General features: G+C 42.3%; 1 protein-coding gene and 1 non-coding gene across 2 annotated transcripts in view; both read left to right on the top strand.

Annotated features, from left to right (window-relative positions):
- Positions 1-1,363: 1,363 nt before the first annotated feature.
- Trnar-ucu (transfer RNA arginine (anticodon UCU)) lies at positions 1,364-1,437 on the top strand. Its single transcript has one exon. It is a non-coding gene; the product is annotated as a tRNA-Arg (tRNA).
- An 11,850-nt stretch (positions 1,438-13,287) lies between these two features.
- Positions 13,288-23,452, top strand: part of LOC130874791 (interferon-inducible protein AIM2-like) — a 59,175-nt gene continuing 49,010 nt past the window's right edge. The window contains exon 1 of the mRNA XM_057770290.1: positions 13,288-13,315. The gene's annotated coding sequence lies outside the window, so the exon portion shown is untranslated. The remainder of the gene's footprint in view (positions 13,316-23,452) is intronic.

Raw genomic sequence — 23,452 nt, 5'->3', positions numbered from 1 at the left:
TGTGTTTGGAGTCTGCAGGCAGTGCTCAGAGCCAGGGTTGTGAGAACACACAGTGCAATAGTGTGGCTCGTGGTGGGGTGTGGCATTCTACCTTGGCTCTGATTTTAGTGTAACCTTTTTAGGGTTCAGTAAAATGTGGCGTCAAGTCTCCAGTCAGTGCCTAGTTATTGGGAGTATAGACACTAATCACCCCAATGTGCTTGAATAGGATGAAATAAGCAGAAGATGATGTAGAAAGGACTTGGATTAGACACGCAGAAGAACTGGCACAGTGGAAGTTATAAACAGCAGCGATGGTGATGGAACTGTCTTCTCCAGGAGGCTTTTTAAAAATAGGAAGCATTTTCTTGGATCCGAACTGGGTCTTTACATATGGTTACCCAGGGCTGGTCAATTTAATCATACTGGGATGCCTTAAGCAAGCCCAGACAGCTGAGAAATCTTCCCTGCTTAAATTAGGGAGTAAAGACTGGAAAGACTTGGGGCCAGAGAAGGTGTGGGGAAGGGACAAATGGATTTAGGGAGGGCTGTGTGACAGCTACCTGTAATTCATCAAAGAACTGTCATTATCACCTTTCACCCTTTCCTGTTTGCACACACCCACACACGCACACACGCAAGCACACACACACACAAACCTACATAGGGATGTACACTCTTACTCTCACAGAGATATACTTTTCTGACTCCATCTCCCCTTTTCATTCTCAGTTTCAGTGAGGATGCAGAAGAAACATCCTATCAGATTCCTGGACCTCTTCTCTGAGCTTGACACTAACAGTTCTTAACGCTAAGGGCAAGGAAGAACCCAGTTTCCCCTTGCCAGACTCCCCTGACTTTCTCCGATGCTGCTCATGGTGATTTTATACAGCAGTAAGAGTCTTTGTTTCTGGAATCGGGGTTTTCCGGAATCCCTCTGCTTTCCCCAGCCCTTGTCTGAGAATATCTGGACCAGGATGAAACCACAGTGAGGAAATGGGGGTGGAAGTAGAGATGGCTTCTGCCTTCTCCGCTGGGCTGGGTGTACCCTGCTTCATTAGCATGAGAATAGAGAGACTTTCCCCGTTATCCTCCCTTAGGGATGGAGTGCAATGGCGAGCAAAGGCTCCTGTTCTGTCCTGATCTTTTAGGGATCCAGGGACTTAGAAAATGACTGCTGTCACATTCTTCCAATCCTCTGAGGAACCTAAGACCCACAATATTGAGAAAAGCTTTGATGGAGCCGGCTGGTGGATCTCCACTCCAGATTTTCCAGCTGTCCCTGTCCCCCCCACCGCTCAGAGAGCAGGATGCTGAGATGGCTCGGTGATGCAGAAGGTATGTGCTTTTTCAGTTCTGGTGCTGATGCTGTGTGTGTGGTGAGGTCTCTGTGGCGCAATGGACGAGCGCGCTGGACTTCTAATCCAGAGGTTCCGGGTTCGAGTCCCGGCAGAGATGATCGCCTGGCACGTGCCTCTTTTGTTTTGAATGCTGTCATGCTAGGTTGGTAATTATATTTATTCCTCCCTAGAGGCTCTGAGGAGAGAAGCAGAAGTCTTTTACTTGGGAATCTTAGCCCTTCTCCTCCCTTTGCCTCCCTCCATCTTCATTCCTTCTTCCTGCCTCCCTGGCTGACTTTCATCATGTGGTGGAGGCTTGAATATCTGCTACATCTTTTTTCTCAGCTGACACACTCTTTTGCCTCACAATAATATAATAGACACAAAACAACTAAGATGCCTGCTCACAGGTTTTTATAACCACTGTGGTTCTCTCTCTCTCTCTCTCTCTCTCTCTCTCTCTCTCTCTCTCTCTCTCTCTCTCTCTCTCTCTCTCTTTCAGAATACTGGGGGCAGACTGACCCACATGCAAAGAGGAAATGGCCAATTGTTCTCTAAGATAATATCCATCTTGACCGAAAAGCTCCTTTCAGGGTCAGGGGACAGCCGGGTTCATACGAAGGGTAATTTCTCACACTCTTTGTCAGCTGTGCTTTTGCGTTCCTAGCACTCGGGATACTACGGCTCATCATTCACATATCCATTTGTAAGGTGAAATGTAATCACGTTCTGCTCTTTGTCTCCGTGGAATAAACTACAAAACACCCAAGTAATTGCCAGGAGCAAGTCGGCTGAGCTTGTCCCCGGGACGTTAAAGGTCTCCCTTAAGTGTGCTTTAATGTGAAGTTTGTTGTGCTTTACCTATACATATGTGAATGTCATTTTTGCAATTTCCAACAAATTGTTTTCTCACTCCTGGCATCCCTCATTAACTTCTGCCAGCTTTCCGGGTCTCATCTGACAGGCTGCATTCAACGAGATTGGGAGCCTGGACCGACTGAACTGACTGGCGTTTCTGTTTGGAGCTGTCCTGGCTCCCTGCCTTGCACATTTGCTGCTGGTTTGGATGGCGCTGCCCTTGCCAAGAACTGACCTCCATCTCAGGTGATCCTGAGAAACTTGAGAAGACACCTTCCCTCGCCTCCTGGCGAAAGTCAGCATCTCTCCCACGTGGGACTTCTTGGGAAGGAGACCAGAGGTCACAGTCATCCAGTTGCACTCCGAGGATGCTGGGGCAGGAGGAAGGAGGGTGCATATTTGGACATAAACAAACCGTGTTAAGGGTTGAGGAACTGATAACACAGAATCAAACTGTGGATGGAGGTGTGTACTTTCTTCTCTGAAATGGGCAGATTTGCAGGAAGTTGAAACAATGTCCATCTTTTAAAGCATCCATATTTTAAAGGGACTGAAGATTCTTGTAGTTAGAGCCGACATAACCCTACCTTTCTGGGTTATCTTACAGTATTCCAGTCACGTGTACCACATCAGTCCTTTGGGTTTAAAGTTGAGGCCAGACATTCCCTGAAAAATCCCTTCATGGAACTTATATTTGTTTTTCAGTTGACATATTATTTCTTATTTGTTTTGAACTCTAAGCTGAAAGAAAATATTAGTGTATGTGGAGAAAGGGGTATGAGGAAGTGGAGGGAGTTTGGGGAAGGGATGAGTCATATTTTCCAACCACAGTCTCAGTCTGACATATGTCTTTCTCCTTTCCCATCTCATATCCCTGGCTGGGAACCGTAAAAGTTCAGAGGGTGGAAGGAGGCTCTTTCCATGTGTGCTGTCAAATGTCAGAGCAAGGACGTGAGTTCCCTCAGCAACATTGTAAGATTCTCATGGCTAGAAAAGTCACAAGATTAAGAGTTGAATGTCATGAAATCCTAAGGACCAAGGATAAGAGTGAAATCAGGGAAGGTGTGTGTACCTAAGTAGGCTTTGCTTTGGAGTTTAATCATACTTGATCATGGTGTGATACAGCCAGATCCTTTTGGCAAGTTCTATTCCCTTGGCCTAACTTGAGCCTTCCTCAATAATTTCTAATTTGGAATCAGAGGACCTGGGCATAAGTCACAGTTACTTCCTGAACTTTATTTTGCTTATTTATACACACAAGGTTATATGATATTTCCTACAAATATGAAAATCAGTGAGAAAGTCCATTTTGTATCTCTGTGCAAATATGAAGCCTCTGTTTTATTAACAGTCTCCCCCACCAAAGCTGCACATGTAGGAAAGATGCCTGGTCACAGACTGATGGCGTGCGAAGGTCTAAGGCACCACTTCTGTTTGCTATCATCTGACACTGGGGCTAATTTGGGACACCTAGGAAAGAAAACTAACAGGATGTTCCTATCTGGGAGGGTCTTTCTGAAGACAATGATCCCTCTGTGCCTCAAATAAGGGGACTTTTCTTCTCAGCTAGCTAGATGGAGACATTGGCTAGTCACTTCATTTAAAGGATTCAGAAGTTTCCATATACTTACACCTCATTTTGCTTTTAGCTGTATCTGTCCACCCCTGAGGGGTGCTGTTTTGGGAACTTGAAGGACATCAGTTTTTTTTTTCCTACACTGATAAAAATTCTTCTGTTAACAATTTTCCTCTTACTACATGAGAGAAAATTTCTAACTTATGAATATTCTAATTATTGAATTTCAAAAATGCTCAAAATACAAAATAGAAATAGATTTTTTTTATAAAGTCACTACACTGTGTGGTTCAAATGCTTTAGCGATACTGGAGCTGATTATTAATTGCAAAGTATGTGGGTAGATATGTCTTATTTATTACTGTATTCTCAGTGCCTGAAATATGCTGAGCATTTGATGGATATATTTGAAAGAATTAATGCTGATTTAGACTGGCTGTGAATTATGAAGATAGGAGCAAGAAAGTGATTCCTCTTAGCTCCTAGGGAGCTGGAACATGGACAGTATCTTCATGCATTAATTCATCCCGTCAATAGCATTTATCAAATACTTGCCTTGCACCATTCCCATCATTCCAGGTACTTGCACTCAACACAGCACAGCAGCCCCCACATCTCTTGTAGGTGTATAATCTTATGATATGACACATGATAGGTAAATAAATATTGCCATGGAATTCGAGGCGAGATAGGTGCTGAGAAGGAATTTTAGGGATGATTCTGGGGGACCTCTTGGAGGTGGTGCTATCTGAGTATTTGATTGAAGAAGGATAAGATGAGATTCAGAAGTTAGAGAATTTGCATAAAGAGGTGGTAAGAAGAAGACATCTTAGGTAGGGTCCAGTTTGAGTGGAAAGTCCAAATGGTGTGATGGGATGAAGAGATGTATATACATATGTTTGTGTGTGTGTGTGTGTGTTTTGTATGTGGGGTATGTGTGTGTGTATGTACGTATCCATTAAGAATGGGAATGTTACTAAATGATGCCACACTAACTCAAGCTAGTTAAATATAATATTTTCTCACATCTCCCCTACTGTCCTAATATAAAATTCGCAGGCAATAAAGCCTTCCTGTTCTTATGATTAAATTATAGTTTAGTGGTAACATAACCTTCCTATTCAGGTAGCTATAACAAACTCATGGAATGTCCTAATAATTGTAGCATATAAAATAAAGAAGAGATGCGCCTGTAATATTGTTTTCATATGTGAAGGCTATGGTTGTAATCTTTGTCCATCACAGAGCAGCATCTCCCTAAATGTGTCAGCTACATAGGCAAATCAGTGTTGATGTGCTGATGGCTGGCTTAGCTATGGGAAGCATGATCCCCAACACTGGTGATTCCCCAAGGCAAGGAACACCTTTTCTTACTGCATTTTACCAAATGAAGTGCTATTTTGTTTCAAAGTTAATAGCACAAGGTAATGTCAATTCTTGGAAATTTAAGATGTTTCTAGGCATACTCAATCCTTTGTCAATATAACAAGATGTTGTCAACCACAGATCTCATTTCTAGGACTATGTGGTTGGGTTCCACAAGCAAAATAAAATTATGAAAAAATTCTTAATAACTTATGTACGTTTATGTTTTTGTGTTGGGATGTTTCATAGCTATCCTGGGTGCAAAAAGCCAATGAACTGTAGTTTGAACGTTCCTGAAATCATAAAGAAAACAAGGTCTTTATGTAAAAAAACAAGTTAGACTGTAGGTTCAGATATCAAGCAAAAAGCTTTTAATAAGTCATTAAAGAGAGATACATGACTGGAGAAAGGCTTTGTGTGAAATACTCTTGAACACGAGGAAAATTCTCGGGTATTCGTTGTCTCTATGATCAGTCATGGTTCCTTCTTCCTCATGACAACAGAAAGTACTCTATCAAATTTTCAAATCGCTTTTGAGGGGGCAATTCCAGAGCCTTGGACAAATACTGACAAAGAGCTATGGGCTAGTAATGTGTGGGCCACATTGGTGACTTTTTGCGGAGAAGTGGGTCAGCAAGTTGAAAGGTTGATTTTGGCTATCGATAGAGGATAGACATGGTCTGAGATGCAGGCAGGCCCACAGGTCTGCTGGGCTCAGAGTCTCGCAGAGTGAGCAGAGTAAGGCACTGGGACATCCAATAATTGTCGCCTACAAGAGAAAATATTCATGTCATCATATTTGAAACTAATAGCAAAGGGATGTTTCTTCCTAAAGCAGTCTTGTGTTTTTTTCCCTCAGTAGTCCTGAAATTACAATTGGATAGGATCCCTTTAGCTTCTCTATTCTATCCTTAGAGGCTGAGATCATACGTGAAAAGACCTGGAGCATTAAGGTAAGGTGAATTGGAAACCATGAGTGTAGTAGACGCAGTCCTGAACTGGGTCTGCATCTGAAGGTTTGCTGCTTCCCTAGGGTCACACACCAGAGCTCCCTGAGCTCTGATTCGCTCACCTAATAAATGACCTGCACACAAGACAGAAATAAGGTAAAATATGTGACACAAGACAGAAATAAGGTAAAATATGTGTGTTCAGGCACTAGTTTCACTGTAAAAGCCCCCACACAATCATTTTTCTTTTGTTTATGGGGTGTTCTTTCAACCAGTCTTCAGATTGTGTGTATTGGGGGTTTGAGGGATGTAGCCGGGATTGAGAACCTGACTCTTTAAAATGCTTTTTTTTTTCTTAGTGGAGTTTAGGTAGACATAAGGAAATATCCAATACATTTTAAATAGTCGTTCTATTCCAGGAACATTTTATCCTCGAATTTCTCTCCAGCGGTGCAAGTGGGGATACCGTAGAGCAGTCCTGGGGCTGACCCTGGAAGCTGGGTTTCCTAGCTTTTGTGGTGAAGGTCATGCAAAGCCTTCTTAGGGTATCAGACAGGGCTTCAAAGTGAGGTAGAAGGGTAGGTATGTCTGCTGACAGAAGTAAGTAGGTATCTTGAGACATGGAATTAGGCTAAAAGCAAATGCCTGGGGAGGTGGCAGGGGACTAGGAGTTGATGGTTGCATTACTGGCCAGGGACCTTTCTGGAGAATTCCCTGCCATGGATTCAGCTCAGTCCGAAGCTCAGAATCGTATCTGCTGGGAGCCGCTAACAACCCCTAATAATCTTGTCTTCCTTTGGCTGCCTCTACAGACCACTTTTCAGGAAATGTACCACCTAAAATAGCAGACAATTTAGAACCAGTTAAATTTATTTTGAGCAAACATGAAAGGTTTTTTTTTTTTCTTTTTCCAGCTATATACAAACTTCTAACGGAGCTTTTTAATTTTTTACGTAAATGTGCGTCTAATGGAAGAAGAGAGTGGTTGCTCACTCCCAGGTTTCAGGCAGCAGGTCCTAAAGGGACCTGTGTCAAGCACATTTCTCTGAAGTCTTAGACTTCCGTGATAATTTAGTACAGATTTGAGTTCTGCTTGATTTTATCTGTCCTTTTGAGGTCCAACAGCTATCATTTGATCTCAAATCTTGGCATAGAAAAGATACCTGGCATGCCTCCTAACACTTCCTGGAATGCGTGACTTATAAAAGCACAGTTATATTAATATTGAAATGAGTTTTGGGGTCCCTGAGCACCCACTTAGAGATGAAAGGGAAAAGAGTCTAGATACAGGCAGGGTGGCAAGAAACCCACACATTCATATAAACAAACATCAATTTATTTATTCATAAATGAATATTAATTTGTTATGGGCTAAATATTAAATTAGTATGCACTCTGTGCAAAACACCAAGCCAGGTACAATGATGAACCAAATGAGATTTTTCCCACATATACATGCAGAATTCAAACTGTGAACTGTGAATGTAGAAGATCTCTATAGAGACAGGGAGGCTCTGTGTGTGTGTGTGTGTGTGTGTGTGTGTGTGTGTGGAGAGGGGGTGTGAGCTCCTTTAGAGGCCATGCAAATGCTTCTGGAATGCCCCCTTGACTGGAAGTGATAAGCAGGCAATGGCCAAATTAAAGACAAAGAAAAAGTTTTCTTGATAGATCAATAGCACATACTGAGGTCCTATGGTAGGAAAGAAAATGTCCGGTGTAAAGGAATGGAAAACAGCTTTATTTGACTATGATGCCTATGATGCCTAAGGGAGAAGGGAGAAGGAGGTTTGGTATGAAGCTGGGTGGAGAATCAAGAGCAAAACCTTGAAGGGTCCTGTGGTTCCTCGAAGACATTTGGCATTTTAATCTCAAAAAAAAAAAAAAAAAAAGGAAAACTTCAGAGAACAATACAAGCAAGATCAGTTTTATATTGGAACTACTTCTCAGATATTGCTGAGGGAATGGGGCAGACAACCACCCATGCTGGGAACACAGTAGATGATTCCACCAGAAGCTGCAAAATCCAGGCTGAGTTGGATTAAATTAACAGCTAATAGTGGCTACAAAGAGACTCAGGTGACCTAGTTGTAGCTTCGAAACGAGATTGCAACTGTTCGTGTTTTGGAAATGGCATAAAGGATAGGTGCTGAGAAGAAGGCTCCTGCTTTGCTACCTGTGTACTGCTTTCTATACTAATGAAGGAAGGAGATACAAGGGAGGAAACCATTTAATTCAGAGCGCTTGTTTCTGAGGCACTTTTGAGCTAGCTAAGGGGAAATGTCACACTCTCTACGAAGGAAGGACCTACGACTGGACTAGAAAACTGCAGTGTGGAATGACAGGGTAGAGAGGCATTAGAGAAAGATTGGCAAGGTAAGAAGACAAGAGCGAAGGGACATTACCGTGGCTGGAGCAGTGGAAAGGAAGACTTCAGATGTGATGTGACTATGTGACTGAGAAGTTGACTCAGCAGTAATGAAAACATGTCCATCAAAGTGACTTGGAGGTCCTTGATGGCCGATATTCAGATGTAGTGGAGCAGGAGGTAAAAATGAGATTGGAAGGGACAGCAGAGGCAGTGGAGGGGAAGAAATCAAGCCCATGCTTCATGCATGCATACAGTAAGCTCTTGAAGGTTTGACTGTTAGATGCTAGAAAGGTTGAGCTAGAAAGTGAGGCGTCTGAGGATGCTTGCTTCTTTGTAACTGTGTATCCTGGGACTTTGCTCTTAATAAATATCATAGCTAGGAAAGTATTGTAAAATCTCACTCTACCTGCCACTGAATTTCAAGCTTATCTATTTGCCACCTATGAACCCAGGCTCAATTGGCTAGACAAGCACTCTCACCCTGAGCCCCGACTCCAGCTCATCACGAATTAAGTTTCAACAAAGATGAGTTCATGGCCAAAGTGTTATGTATACAGCTCCGCTTCTTTCATTTGTATTTTAGTAGGAGAGATAGGAAAATATCTTAAGCATTATAAATAAAATCATGGAGAAGCAGAGTTCAAGAGAGAGAAATTAAACGGCATAAGGCTGTCCAGGTTTCTAATTGTGTATCAGGAGCACCCATCAGAGGAGCACCCATTTTATAGGCGATCACTCATTTACAGAGGAGCACTCACCAGGGGAGCACCCATTTTATAGAGGATCACTCATTTACAGAAGAGCAGACATTTACAAAGGAACATCCATTTACAGAGAATTACCATTTTACAGAGGAGTATCCATTTACAGAGGAGCACATGTTTCCCGGGGATCAATCACCAAAGGAGCACCAATAAAAGCATGACTTTGGGTAGCTGAAGGGCTAGCTCCTTGGGCTGCTGTTGGGAGGAAAAAGGAAGCATGTGGATTTGCATGCGAGATGAGAAGATTACATCTGACCATGCATGGAGGGTGGAAGTTCCTATGGCTGTTTCTGCCCCTTTGTTCATAGTAAGAAGGCAGGTCATGAGACAGAAGAGCCCAGAAGAGAAGGTGCTCAACGGAAAAGGCACAGAAAATAGACTACTATTTGCTGTGAGAGGGTAATACCACTCAGCACTAGAATATTTACTAGGCAGTGCTAAGAGCCCATTAGGAGAAGACAGACTGGCTCCTAGAATTACTTTCAGTCTGCACACCTTTACATATATATATGCATGTCTAGCTTGTTTGTCTTCATTACAGTGTTACTTGATTTCCTATGGCAAATCCCCCTTCCTCTGTGTGTGTGTGTGTTGTGTGTGTGTGTGTTATACAGGATGTGGACTTCTCATTTCCGGAGTATGTGTTCAGAATTCATATGTCACTAAAGGGAAGGATTTTATTTTTTAAAAGCGGCTGAGCCCAGAACCAGTTTCTCATTAATTGGTTCAGAGCGCCACCTGCTGGAAGCCTTGCTAGTGTTGACTCTTCCAACCAAAATCTAAAATCTATACAGTCTTGGAAAAGTCAGTGTTCTTGCCTATAGCATTTTCTTGTATGAATTCTGACTTTCAGTTTTTTCAGAGATTCACTTACTGACTTGTATTTGTGGATCAAAGCAGTCACATTAAATGTTTTCTGCCTTGATCTCGGTCTTTTAAGCAAATACTGTATCTCGTTTAAATGCGTTGGTTGCCTATAAACCTCATTTGTGCTTTGTAAAAGAAAGAATATAAAGCCATCATTTCCTGAAATGGAGAGTACAAAAGGGTGTTAATGGCTAAACATTTATAAACCACAGATAATGCAGAATCTACCCTTGTAACTATTAAGAGATGTCATTTAGCAATTTCTAGAATTTATATATGTTTTTGACTACCTGTTTCCACCCCAAATTCATCCCCTCTATGCACACTAAATGTACATTTTTTCATCTTTTGTCCAAATTGATCCTTCAATGAACTATCTTCCTATATATGTTTTTATTTTATTTTAATGATCAGACTTTTCTACGTATGTCTTGCTTTGAACTCACGGGAATCCTCCTACCTTAGTCTTCTGGTTGATGGGATTATAGCCATGTGACATTGTACCTGGCTTATAATTTTTAAAATATTTTATCTCAGGTTTTTTAATTAATACAGTTTTTAATTTTTTAAAAAAATATTTATTTATTTTATTATGTATACAATATTCTGTCTGTGTGTATGCCTGCAGGCCAGGAGAGGGCATCAAACCCCATTACAGATGGTGTGAGCCACCATGTGGTTGCTGGGAATTGAACTCAGGACCTTTGGAAGAGCAGGCAATGCTCTTAACCACTGAGCCATCTCTCCAGCCCCTACAGTTTTTAATTTTTGAAATTAAAATATAATTATATCACTTCCCATTCCCTTTCTTCCCTCTATCCCTTCTCAAGCACTCCCTCGCTTCTCTTTCAAATTTATGGTTTGTTTTCCTTTTAATACATATTATATTAACAGATGTATTTTATCATTTAAAATATATTATAAATATAAAATACATCCTTCTCCAGCCCACATAATGTTAGTGTTACTTATTTGTATATAACTTCAGGACTGACCAGTTGGTATTGAATTCCCTAAGGAGGACTATTTCTCCCACTCAGAATTCCTGAGTTGCCTGACTTTGTCTAGGATGGAAGCCTCATTGTGGGAGAGGAGGCACAAAGACTGCAAGAGGCAGAGGAATGGGGAGTTTGCTGTGAGACGGTGTCTCCTAGAAATGTCAGGGAAGACACACCCGTGGCTTGTCTCATCAACATGGCTGCCTAAACAAATCTCGATGGAGGTTAACACGGAAGGCGGAAATTTCATGAGGTGTCCACCCTAGAAGATAGTCTATGTTAACCTGAGAACACTGTTAAAAACCTTTCTCTCATGCCTTCAGGTCATGATATTGAAGTGTTTCAATTTGTAGGTTTTCATTAAGTGATTCATCCCTTCATTTTTTTCCAACCTATGAGAGATCAAAGATAACTTATTCTAATTACTTTCTCTCCTGTAGTTCAGTCAATAACTCTTAATTATGATCACTTTAAATATACAAATTCAGGCAGATACATGCAGGATTTAGAGAAACGCCAGTATAAAATATCCTGAATCATCCCATAAGGGAAAAGAAGGATGATTCATTTACTTAACCAGTGTTTGTAAGATGCCTGAGCAGGGTCAGAGAGTCTGTGAGGTACTAGGGAGAGGTCATGACACAAGCATGATCTTGGACCACACTAGCAATGTAGTATGGGAGACAGGTACCATTCAGTCATTCCAGCTCATGATGATGGTGAGATGATGGGGAAGCTCAGCCAATCTCATTTGGCTAGAGTGTGGCCGCCTGGGGCCAGGGAAGAAAGACCTGGGAATCTAGGTGCACTCCCTCTCTTTGCTGGCTGCGCATGGTGTTCTCTGGACCCCGGTCGTGTGAGTTTCCCTGTTTTCCAATTATTAAACTAGATCTGTTGTACTGAGCTTGTCTGGTTAATTCTGCTTACCGGTCGACTACGCCCATCAGTGAGAACTTTCCAGAAGAAGTGACAGGAAAGTTAGAACAAAGACGTGGGAGGCAGGTGAAGCAGAAACCTGATAGCCAGATGCAGGAGCAGGGACTGCTAAGTTTTTCAATGAGTTTGTTTTAAAACTCAGGGTAAATACCAATGATCAAAAATTGTGTGTGTGTGTGTGTCTGTCTGTCTGTCTATGCTTCTCTCTGTTTGCTCTTCTGATTGTCTTGTCATTCCTTCTGTCTGTCTGCCTGCCTGTCTCTCTGTCTAACTCCGTGTCTCTTTGTGTGTGCATTCACATTTATGTGCAGTTGCAGGGGTGACCATGCTCAGGTTTATAGTTTAGGAAGATTCTTCAAACTGGACTGTGGAGAATGACTGAAAGGAAGCCAGACTGAGGATCAATTTCAAGGTGTTTGTTATCTGATATGGAGTTGGGCAGGACAGAGGGAGAAAAGTGTGGCTGAGAGGCATTTCAGATGCTGAAGAGATAAGACTTGGTTGAAATAAACTACAGGAGAAGGGATGTGTGTAGCGTGATTCCTAGCATCCTGCCTTGAGCAGGCGGGAAGCAACGGATACCGTGAGGAGTTGGGGCTTATCGGGGTGTTCAGTGAAGAAGGCTACTGTGGACACGCTGAATCTGAAGTGTCTAAGAAGTACAAGTAGATACATCAGGAAATCAATCGGGTAAATGATTCTGGAACTCTAAAGAGAAACCTAGGCCAGAGATACTGACAGGAACAGTCAATTTGCTGATAGCAGACTGATGTTTTAGGAGTGTTCAAATGAATGTGGAATGAGGAAGGAAGAGTATCTTAGAAGGAGACCTAGGAACTCCTCAGTTTAAAAACTGTTTCACATAGACGTCAAGATATGAGATTGACTGGAGATACTGGAGGAAAAGGCAGAAGGGCTGGAACCAGAGCCAGAGAAGCAAAGCTGTTCTGGTATGGCGAGCGGGCTCCTCCACAGGAGAGGTAGCTGGAGGCCTGGAAGAAGAGGAGCAATGTGAGAGAGACCAGATCTTCTGTAATTTAGGAAATGGGGAATTGAGAACTGAGAAGGATGATTTTTTTTTTTTTTTTTTTTTTTTTTTTTTGGTAGGAGGAGTTTCCCTTTCTTTTTTGGGACAGAACCAGGAAGCAGAAGTTGAATCCTTGCCTGTAGATTAACTGATACGTAAGTGGGCTCTCTAATGAAGGTCTTCTGTCGCCCTCCCGAGCAAGGATAAAGTTGCCAGCCGAGAATGAGTATGCTCCTAACTGGATCGCATTTTCTTCATTCCCAAGGCAGTCAACACCTGTCTTCCCTGTGAGTTTCTCTTCCAATTCTCCTCCTGTTGAGCATGCGAAGATTTCTACTCAGCTGTGTCCTTTTCTGTCTGAAAGTATGTTGTAGATAGAAGTCAATAGTTTTTCTGCTAAGATTCAATATAGTGCCATGCCCACCTATCTCCCTATGTATTTATCTAAGAGCGGTTGACTCTGTAAGGTGAGAAAAACTAGTAGGTTTCGAGTTTATAAAAAGACTTTTTTTTTTTTTTTTTTTTTGAGACAGGGTTTCTCTGTGTAGCCTTGGCTGTCCTGGAACTTGCTCTGTAGACCAGACTGACCTCAAACTCACAGAGATCTGCTTCCTTCTGCTTCCTATAGAAAGACTTTTAAATGGCTTTGGTAAGACACACATGAGCGAGAGAGGCGGGTTTGGAAAGCAACCTAGAAAGTGGCAGGGTAGAAATCACTACCGGGAAAGCTTACATTTCGTGGCGCCCTTTGATGTATAGTGCTCATTTTCATGTTCCAAAATCGTTTCATAAAATTTACGTTTTTCATTGTCTTGGTCCATTCAGGCTCCCATAATGGAATACTGTGAGCTGAGTGGCTTATGGAAAGCAGAAATTTATTTCTCGTAGTCCTGGAGGCTGGGAAGTTCCAAGTCGATGATTCAGTGTCTAGTGGAGTCTCGCTCTCCGGCATCTTGCTGGGTCTTCAGATAGTGAAAGGAGGGCAAGTCCCTTGTGCCTTCTTCTTATGTACTCTGAGCCCATTTGGGATCCTGGGAGTAGCAAACTCCCTGAGTCATAGGCTACACTCTTCATCTCCACAGAATTATGCCTTGTTCCTTTAAAGCTAGTCCATCAATTCTATATTTTCATTACTGAAAATACCATAAAATTTTCCTCCCAAAGGGTTAGGATATCAACATATGAATTTCGGGAAGACACACACATTCAGAGCGTAGCTACTGGGGCTGATGCTGGTGATATCACTTGACTCTTATTGCAGAGAGAGCAGAGACAACCCAAGGGACCACACATGTATTTATGTTACATTTATTTTTAAATTGTGAAACTAAATAATATTCATAGACAGTCTGCTCACACCTCGAAACCTGTGCTGAGCGGAGCGACCTGACGCCTGAAAGTCATGCTTTAGCCACCACCCATGTACAGCGGCACATGTGCACACATTCTTGTTCACATTCTCCATACACGGCAACACTAGAGCTTAATTAATGTATCCATAGACTCAAATGTGTGGAGGCATAAGAGTGGCTTAAAAGTACAATTACAGTCATGAACATTCACGATCCTGCAGGTCATCTTAAAGTGAGACGATTTCCAGGTCTTATGAAAGTCTTTTGAGATAAATGCTCTTGTTTTATCCCTGCCTTGGTCTTCAAAGTAACCGACCATTGTCTTAGCTTTCCTTATAGTTTTAACGTGTATCCAGCTATCCCTAAATTATATGTTGCTTCACCTTGCTTGTTAATTCTGTGCAAAGGAAACTTATTCTGCTGTGAGGTTCTTTGTTCCTTTCACGATTACATTTTTTTGGTATTTATTTTTGTTTTTATATATCCCAGCTTCAGTTTCCTCTCACTCCTCTCCTACCAGTCCCTACCCCACCTCCCCTCTTTCAGACATCATCCACTCCTCTGTTTTTCTTCAGAAAAGGTCAGACCTCCCATGTATATCAACCAGTTACTATATATCAAGTTGCAGCGAGACTAGGCACTTCGTCTTCTATTAAGGCTGAACTAGGCAACCTGGTAAGGGGAAAGGGTCCCGAAAGCAGGCAGCAGAGTCAGAGGCAGTGCCTGCTCCCACTGTTAGAAGTTCCACAAGAAGCCCAAGCTACGTAACTGTAGCGTACATGCAGAGCGCCTAGGTCGGTCCCGTGCAGACTCCCTGGTTATCGGTTCAGTCTCTGTGAGCCCCTGTGAGCCCAGCTTAGTTGATTCCGTGGTGTTTCTTGTGGTGTTCACTATCACATTTTTTTTGAGATTTTTTCATGTTCTTGTGTGCCCTTCAGTTTCAGTTCATTGGTGCGTAATATTCCATTACAAATATGCCACAGTTTATGAACAAATTCCGTCTAAAGATTTATATCATTGTTAAATTTTGTGTGTACTTGTGTGTGTGTGTGTGTGTGTGTGTGTGAAATTCTACAGGCAGTTGTGAGTCACCAATACGGGTACTAGGAACTGAATCTAGGTCTTCTGCTATAGCAGTATGTGCTCTTCGCTGTGAAAGCTTGTCTTCAGCTCCCACATTAATGCATTCTGCTCGGGATCAATAAACCATTGGTTTCCAGGTGGTTGTTGTTGTTTCATTATGAGTAATTATTCCTGGAATTTAATTTTGTCTCCTAAATTAGGTTATTTCAGATTATAAACAGTCCTAATCCTGAGTATAGTATGTTTGACAAATCATGGGTTATGTTCCTGCTCAGCTCCCTCGGGGACTCCTTATTATCTTTCAAAGTGAGTCTGCCAACTTTAGGTTCTATCCTCATTACTGACAAAATACTAGAGACTTTGCCATGTTCAGGCAGAGTGCTTACCTGGTAACCTCCCAAAGGGCTGGCCGCAGTGCAGGAAAAAAATGGAGACTTCCAGGCTTGAGTGATTTGGGCATATATTTTCCACTTGTTTGCTTTCTCTGACACCCCTTTTCCGACTGGAAATCACCGGTAATATTTCTTACTACTTGATTATGTTCAGAAAGATTCAAGAAAAATGATTTTTTTTAAAAAAAAAAAAAAGAAAATCAGTTTCAAAGGCAGAAGTAGCAAAGCAATGGATGCCTCTAAGCTTTGAGGGGTTCTAGTATTCATGGGACAGTAGAGGTAAAGGAATTAATTTGCCAAGCTTTTGCTCAGAATTCCTAGCCCCAAGTTTGAAATGCTTGATCGCCTGGAATCGTCTAGTTTGCGTAGGACTGATTGAGACAACCACCTGTTTTCTTTTCTCTCTTTTTTCCTCAAGTCTAAACAGATATGGACATATGGCAAGATTTCCCCCACTTCTTGAAGCAGGTACACCCGGTCCCTCTGTCTTCTGTCTGTCCTCCCTCCTTCTAGAGGTCAGCTAGAGGTGAGCCATTCTTAGTAGAAAGAGTCTCCAGTCCTCTCAAGACCCCGGGAAGCTGTCCCAATGGTAGCAATGAGCAAACTGAGGCTCAGAGAGCAAGTTGCTGCAAATTAGAGAGCTTCTAGGATGCTGATCTATCTGGTGCCATCTGTGTTTGCTCCCTTTATCTCTCCCAGACTGTCTATTCTTGTTTTGTCATTTGTAACCATGGGACCATGAATAAATGTTTCATCCTATCTAAGCTTTACATTAGAAAACAATAGTAAACATTTATTAAGCAATAAAAATAGCGATGTGGACGTCTTCCCTTCTGATAGGAAGAATGTTTTGGGCTCGCAAGGATCTTTTCCCTTGACACTATAATTGTTATGGTTTTTATATTTCTCTCCTAAATCTACTCTCTCTGGTTGAGTGTTAGTTTCGCTTACTATATGAGCAGTGTGTGCCTGCAGTTTGGTAGGTATTGGCTATAAAGCTTACTCAGGTGTGTAGTCTTTCATTTTCCCTTCATCCTGTTTTGCTGGCACACAGCATATTTATATCCATCACGGTCAGGGTTTTCAGCAGAATCTTTCACAGGATGTGCTGTTACCAGCTCACAACATACTCGGGTTCTGCAGTCCCTCTGGGAGAAACAGGCTGGCTTGGCTGCACAACCAGCATGCCAATGCCCTGTTCCCCCAGGGGCCTGCTGTCACTGCTTCCCAGGCTCCTTACTTCTCCGGTCACACCTCACACAGCTAACAGGGGATTCACAAACAGAAAGGAGGCATTGTTCAAATACAAGAGAATCAGCCAGGCGTGGTACTTTATGTCTGTGATCCCAGCACTCAGGAGGCCACAAAAGGAGGATCACCATGATTTCAAGGTGAATCTTGCTTATTATATAGAAAGATCTTGTTTCAAATATAACATATTTGTACATGTGTGGGGGGGGAGGGTGTATGTATGGGTATGTGTGTGCATGTGTGTACCAGTTTCTAATACAATGTGAACTCATGTTACTGCATATTTGAGAGTCAAAGCTTGGGATCTGGCAAGACCAACAAACAAGGCTCAGCCATCTTTCCTAACATTCCAGTTAAAGACACAAGTAATTGTGTAAACTAGAGACAGGAGATGTATTCAGCAAGACTATCATGGGGAAGTAAACAATAGAAGAACTCCCAAGTCTGTCTTTGCAATCCTGACATGAGGTTCAGGTTTAAATAGAGAACAAGAGGTATAGAAAGCTAAGTGGTCTGAGTCAAAGGGTGGTCCTGTCCAACACTTACTGTGCATCATTTTCTAATCCTTAATCTGTCCTGCAGGGTGGTTCATATAGCTGTCTGATTGCCACAATGTCTTCTTTTGGAATAGCGTCCCTCAGTTCCGAGGTGGTGGCACTCAACTTTAATCCCAGCACTCATGAGGCAGAGACAGGTAGGTCTCTGTGAGTTCAAGGTTAGCCTTGTCTACAGAGTGAGTTCTGAGAGAGCCAGGGTTACACACAGAAATCTGTCTTGAAAAACAAAACTACTACTAATAAATAACTAGAATAGAATTGATGTAGGATTCCCCTCTGTATACCATTAGTTAATAAAGAAACTGCTTTGAGCTTATAGAAGAGGAGGGTGGGATGGAGCAGAGCTAGGTGGAGAAGACTGGACTGAATTCTGGGAGAAAGAAGGGCAGAGTCAGAGGAGAAGTTATGGAGCTGCTGAAGACAGATGCTGAGAACTTTAGCTAGTAAGCCACAGTCCTGTGACAATACACAGATTAATAGAAATGGGTTAAATTAATATGTAAGAGCTAGCCAATAAGAAGCTAGAGCTAATGGGCCAAGCAGCGATTTAAATAATACAGTTTCTGTGTAATTATTTCGGGGCTGAGCAGCTGGGAACCAATTACTAATACAATGTGATTAGAGGCTGTATTACTACATAGAATAGCATCTCTCCTGGCAGGACAATTGCACCAGGAGGATCCATTTTCTCCATCTGGGACAACTTCTGGAGCAGACATTTTTCAGACTTCTTTTCCTACCTGCACCTTGCTGCTATCTCCTACTTACCCTACCTGGCTGTTAAGTCTTCCTCTCTCCATGAGCACTGAGAAGAGAGAGGGGCAGGATTACCAGGAGAAAAATGAAGTGGGAATGTGAAGGTTGTGGTGTCAGGAGTTGCTCACTGTGACCCCGGATGCTCCACATGTACGACATGTGCATGTGTGCACGCTCCCACACATGTGCACACACAGAGACACACACAGAGACAGACACATACACAGACACAAGGGGTGTGGAGCAAAGGAGGACATGAGGAAGTTCTCAGGCGCTTTGGTCACATCATGTCACATGGGTCATCACAAGCCTTAGGGTTCGGTTTCTCTTTGTGACTTGTCGCCCTGGAATCCTAGACTGTCTATTTTAGCAGACTTGGGAGAAATTTGAAAGAATGAAGATTGCGGAAACCAGCAACAAAGGAATTAAAGGGAGGGTTATGTACACTCAAGGAGACGATTCTGGCAAATTCTTCCCTTAAAGACATTCTGCTCTCTTTTGCCTCTGTCTACTGACATTCTTTGATTTGACTTCTCAGTTCTTTTAAAGATGTAAAAACCATTTTCAGCTTGGGTCCTTAAAGAGCTAGGCCACAGGCTGGATCCCCTAAGAACTAGGCCACAGGCTGAATTTAGCTTATGGTTAGCCAACTCTATTTCCATAATCTCATTCTCACTTTTAGAATAACAAAATTTCATAGAGAAAAACTTTGAAGTATTTAATTTGAGAGGAAGTATGAAGGCTTCAATAATTTGGGAGTTTCTAGAAGGCAACATGAGCTAAGGTAAGGAGAAAAGGTCAAAGATCATTTTAAAAAGGTTGAAAGGAACCTTCGTACTGAGAGGGAACAATAGGAACGGTTCCTAACAAAGATTAGAACGCGGTAGAACAGAATAATGAAGTCAAATTGTCTCCTGACCAGATTTAGTGGCTTTTGTACACTGGCCCAGCCTTGCAAGTTTAAGGGAGTTGTTTTCAACCTGTGGCTTATGATGAATCAGCTCATAAGCACAGGACATGCATGTTGCAGACCTTGATCTGCATCCCTCCTGCCTTCAAATACAGCAACAAAATGCTTGTTCCATGTTTATAGTTAAAGAAAGGGAGGAAGGGTAAGGTACCAGCATTTCAAATTGGCAAGGGTGGGAGGCAAGAGCAAGAGCTGTGGCAAGCATCTCTGATAACTAGAAGCACACACAATCGTATAAGCCATGTAGCTTTAGTCAAAGTCGGGTTTTTTTTTTTTTATATGAATGACCATCAGAAAATATATGAGGTCCAAAAGCATAAAACCTGAACATGGACATTGCAAGAAGAAAAGTAAGAGAAGAATCTCAAGTCTAAGACCAGGTTGGAGAACAGATGACAGACTTTGTTTTTCTTGAAGATATTTGAAAAGCAGCAGCTTTAAAAATTATCTTTGAAAATGGCAGCTATCAGAAAGAATGGCTAAATTTTTCCATAAGTGTGAGGACACTGAGTTAGCAATCAGTGTCTTGGCTGCAGCCTTCAGCCTTCTGGTACCAGGAAAATGTCTAGTTTGTTCAAGTCACGGTTTTCTCATCAGGAAAATGAGGACGAGGACAATGAGCTTTTTTTTTTTTTTTTTTTTTTTTGCAGCTTTACTTGTCTTGGGTAGACAACTAATAATGCATCAATAAGTCACACTCCTCGTTCAGGGATTACTTAGTCTAGTCCCCTTGGCAGTAGTTGAAACCAGATGCTACCAGCATGGGGGAATGAGATGTGTGGCTTTTTATAAGCACATTAAAAAGCAAACTTGAGATGTGACTTCTCCCTTACTTGTTTTCTTGTTAGCTCCCTGGTTATCAGTGTCAAGGACAATTTCCCCAAAGGAGTTTTGAAGACAAAACAGGCACATGAGTGCAGTAAACTGAGTCACAGTTTAGATCGGAGCCAACAGATCCAAAGCACTAACCTCCAATGAGAATGTGCTCCAAAGCTCAGTGTGTGGTGTGGGAGGGTGGGGTTGGGTTCTGTGTGCTTTCTGGAATAGTATTAAGTGTCTGAGGTTAGCAGAGTTCTTCCTGAGTGACTGCTACACGTGTCTACGAGCTTCTCGTGCTTTCTTTGCGTTCTAGCCTTGATCTTTACCTCCTCTCCCTGCGTTCCTTCTGTTCTCCTTCAAGTCACATCTTTTTTTTTTTTTTTTTTTGCTGTTTTTATATTTTTATTTTATTTTAAATATGTGGGTGGGGGGATCTGAACTCAGGTCTTCATGTTCTTACCCACTGGGCCATCTCTCCAGTTCCTGGGAATTACTCTTTAAAACTGACCTAAGGGGCTGGGAAGATGGCTCAGTAGTTAAGAGCATTTACTTCTTTTGTAGGGGACTTGGATTTGGTTCCTGGCACCCACATGGCAAAGATGTACATCTTCAAGTCACATCTTTAAGTGGATCGTAAAGTGAATAGAGAGCAAAAAGAACAGAGGAAAGGGGGCACTTTATTAATTCATTCTTCCTGCCTAATTTGGCTGCAGGCGAGTGGCTCATTTCTGGTAGGAGTCCAACACAGGTGTTTGCAGGTACTTGGCTGCAGCTCCTGGGCTGGATGTGGAAAAAGTATAATTGTCGAGGCCCTAAGTTTTAATGACATGGTTTTAAATTGAGAGCCAAGAAGAAGCGAGCTTTCACACTACCTTCCTTCCATGAAATTGGTTTCCTTTCCATTCCTTGCTTTGCCTTTGGCAGAGTGCCCTCGGCATGTGGGAGCTGTTAGTGGAACACCCTGCAGTCATTACCTGGTTTGTAAACTTGGCACAGAAGGCCCAGAGAGTCGTTTCTGCCTGAGTCCAAGCTGTGTGCCTCGATTCCAGGTTCAAGTGTTCAGCTAGGAGGAAAAACCGAGAGCCTTGGTGTTGTGGGCGTGGGGGATGGGGTGTTTGTAAAGTCATATATAAAAGGTAAGCAAACAAATGAAAATAATGACAAAAAAATTAAGCGATTGCAAAATTGCACCAAACTGAGGTGAGTTTTCTCACGTTCCCATTTCTTTAGAATTTTCCCAGTTCATTCGTCATGGTATCATGTAGAGTTTGCACCTAGATCAGGTGCCACTGCATGTTATCTGAACATAGTATTGGAAAAGACTATAGTTTCTAAATAAGAATGTACTCCACAGTTGTTTAGGGGTTATGTGGCTCCTCTGCAATTGGAAAAACCAGGGACTCCCTCTGTACTGTCAGTCACTGCTTAGAATCTCACACGCCTAGAAGAATCCCATAGCTCTCTATGGACAAATCACCAGCCTTGGGCTTGAATCTCCATGACTTGCTGTCTCTAAGACTTTGAGTACAGGACCCCTCTGCCTCATCATTGGTGATCATGGGACCCATCGTTATGGTTGCCACGTAAGCGAACGGAGAGAAGCAAATGCATAGTCCAACATTCAGGAGCAGGGCAGCTGTTTCTAACAGCACTTTAACTTTTAGTTTTGTGAGCTTCCACCACACTAATCTGCATAACAGCACACCAGTTTACCAGTCCGCAAACAATGAAAAAGCTTCCCCTTTCTCTACCTCTTGGCTGGCATTTGTTGTTTTCTCGATGTTAGTCATCCTCACTGGGGTGAGATGGAATCTCAGAATAGTTTATTTAGGTTTGCATTTTCTTAGTGGTTAAGTTTCACATCCTTATTATTGCTGTGCTCTTTACAACAGCTAAGAAAGGAATCAGCCTAGATGTCCATTACTGGATGAAGGGCTAAAAAAAATGTAGTACAGACACTCATGAGACTATATGTCACTCTATAGAAAAACTGCATGCAGTCAGGGCATTTTTGGAAAGGTGGATTGAACTGGAAAGCATTGTGTTAAGGTAAATGAGCAGCCTCAGAAATACTATACAGGTTTTCTCTCCCGTTTACATACAAGTATGTGGGAGTGCTGGGGAGATCATGGAAGTAGAAGGGGGACTATGGGAGGGAAAGAAGTGACGTCATTAAGGGATGGGAGTGAAAGGGGTGATATAAAGCATGTAATATGAAAGCTGAAGAGGAGGTACTGGGAGAAATAAGGGGGTGTCAGGGAAGAGGGCCAAAGAGAGACACTCAGTAAGAAGAAAGTATGCATAAAACGGTCATGACAATAGCCAGGACTTTGTGGAGTAACTTAAAAATCTAACCAAAATAAAGAAGCAAATCATTAGCTGGTGACAGCCCGGTTAGAATCCATTGTCACAAGTGTTTCCAGATGTCGGGATAGATAGGAAACAAGGATGATCATGCCATCAGGCACTGATTTATGGTCCTGATGTGGGTCCCTACCTTCTCTGAGCATCCTCACAACATTTTGATGCCCATGGCCAACATTTCCCTAACCATAATCAGAGCTAGACTCCAGTCAGGAAGTATTGCTCTTTCCCTTTATCTTCTTTCTCTGGATTTTTCTACAGTTCTTGAAGCCATCCCCCTCCCCCACTACAGCAACGCTTCACATATTGATCTAGTCTTTCAATTTGGTTCGGGAATCAGAATGGAGAGAATATTGTCTGGTTGACGTGGAGACACTAACATAACTGGTCTTTTTCCTGTCACCTCTATTCTGTGGGAGGTGAAGACAGGTGAGTTGGGAGTAAAGAAAATGGTGGGAAGGCAAAGTGGGCACAATGGTGATGACGGGCATGCCCACACTGAAAATCAGTAATTAAATGAAAACAATAACATCTGTCTTGTTTGTTGCTGGATGGGCTATGTTATAGTAACAGCCTCAAAGCTATAGAGCCTGAAAACTTGCATGTTTATTTCTTGCTTGCACTCTGTGTCTCTGACAGGTTGGTACATCTTCATTTAGGGAGGCAAAGTGGCAGAGATGAATTTAGAATGCGGCTGCTCCCTTTGGCAGTGGCAAGGGAAGAACTAGGGAACATTCATATAATGGTTTGTGCTCCATGAGCTCACACGAGTTATATGGCCATGCCCAAATTTAAGACACAATTTTCTCCTCTACCCCTTTTCAAGGGCACAGTCTGCTTCCTCCCTCTACTGGATCTGTGATTTCCTTTGTCTGATGCA

Source organism: Chionomys nivalis, chromosome 5, assembly GCF_950005125.1.
Source record: "Chionomys nivalis chromosome 5, mChiNiv1.1, whole genome shotgun sequence".
Taxonomy (NCBI): Eukaryota; Metazoa; Chordata; class Mammalia; order Rodentia; family Cricetidae; genus Chionomys; species Chionomys nivalis.
This window is presented reverse-complemented; position numbering and strand designations above follow the sequence as displayed.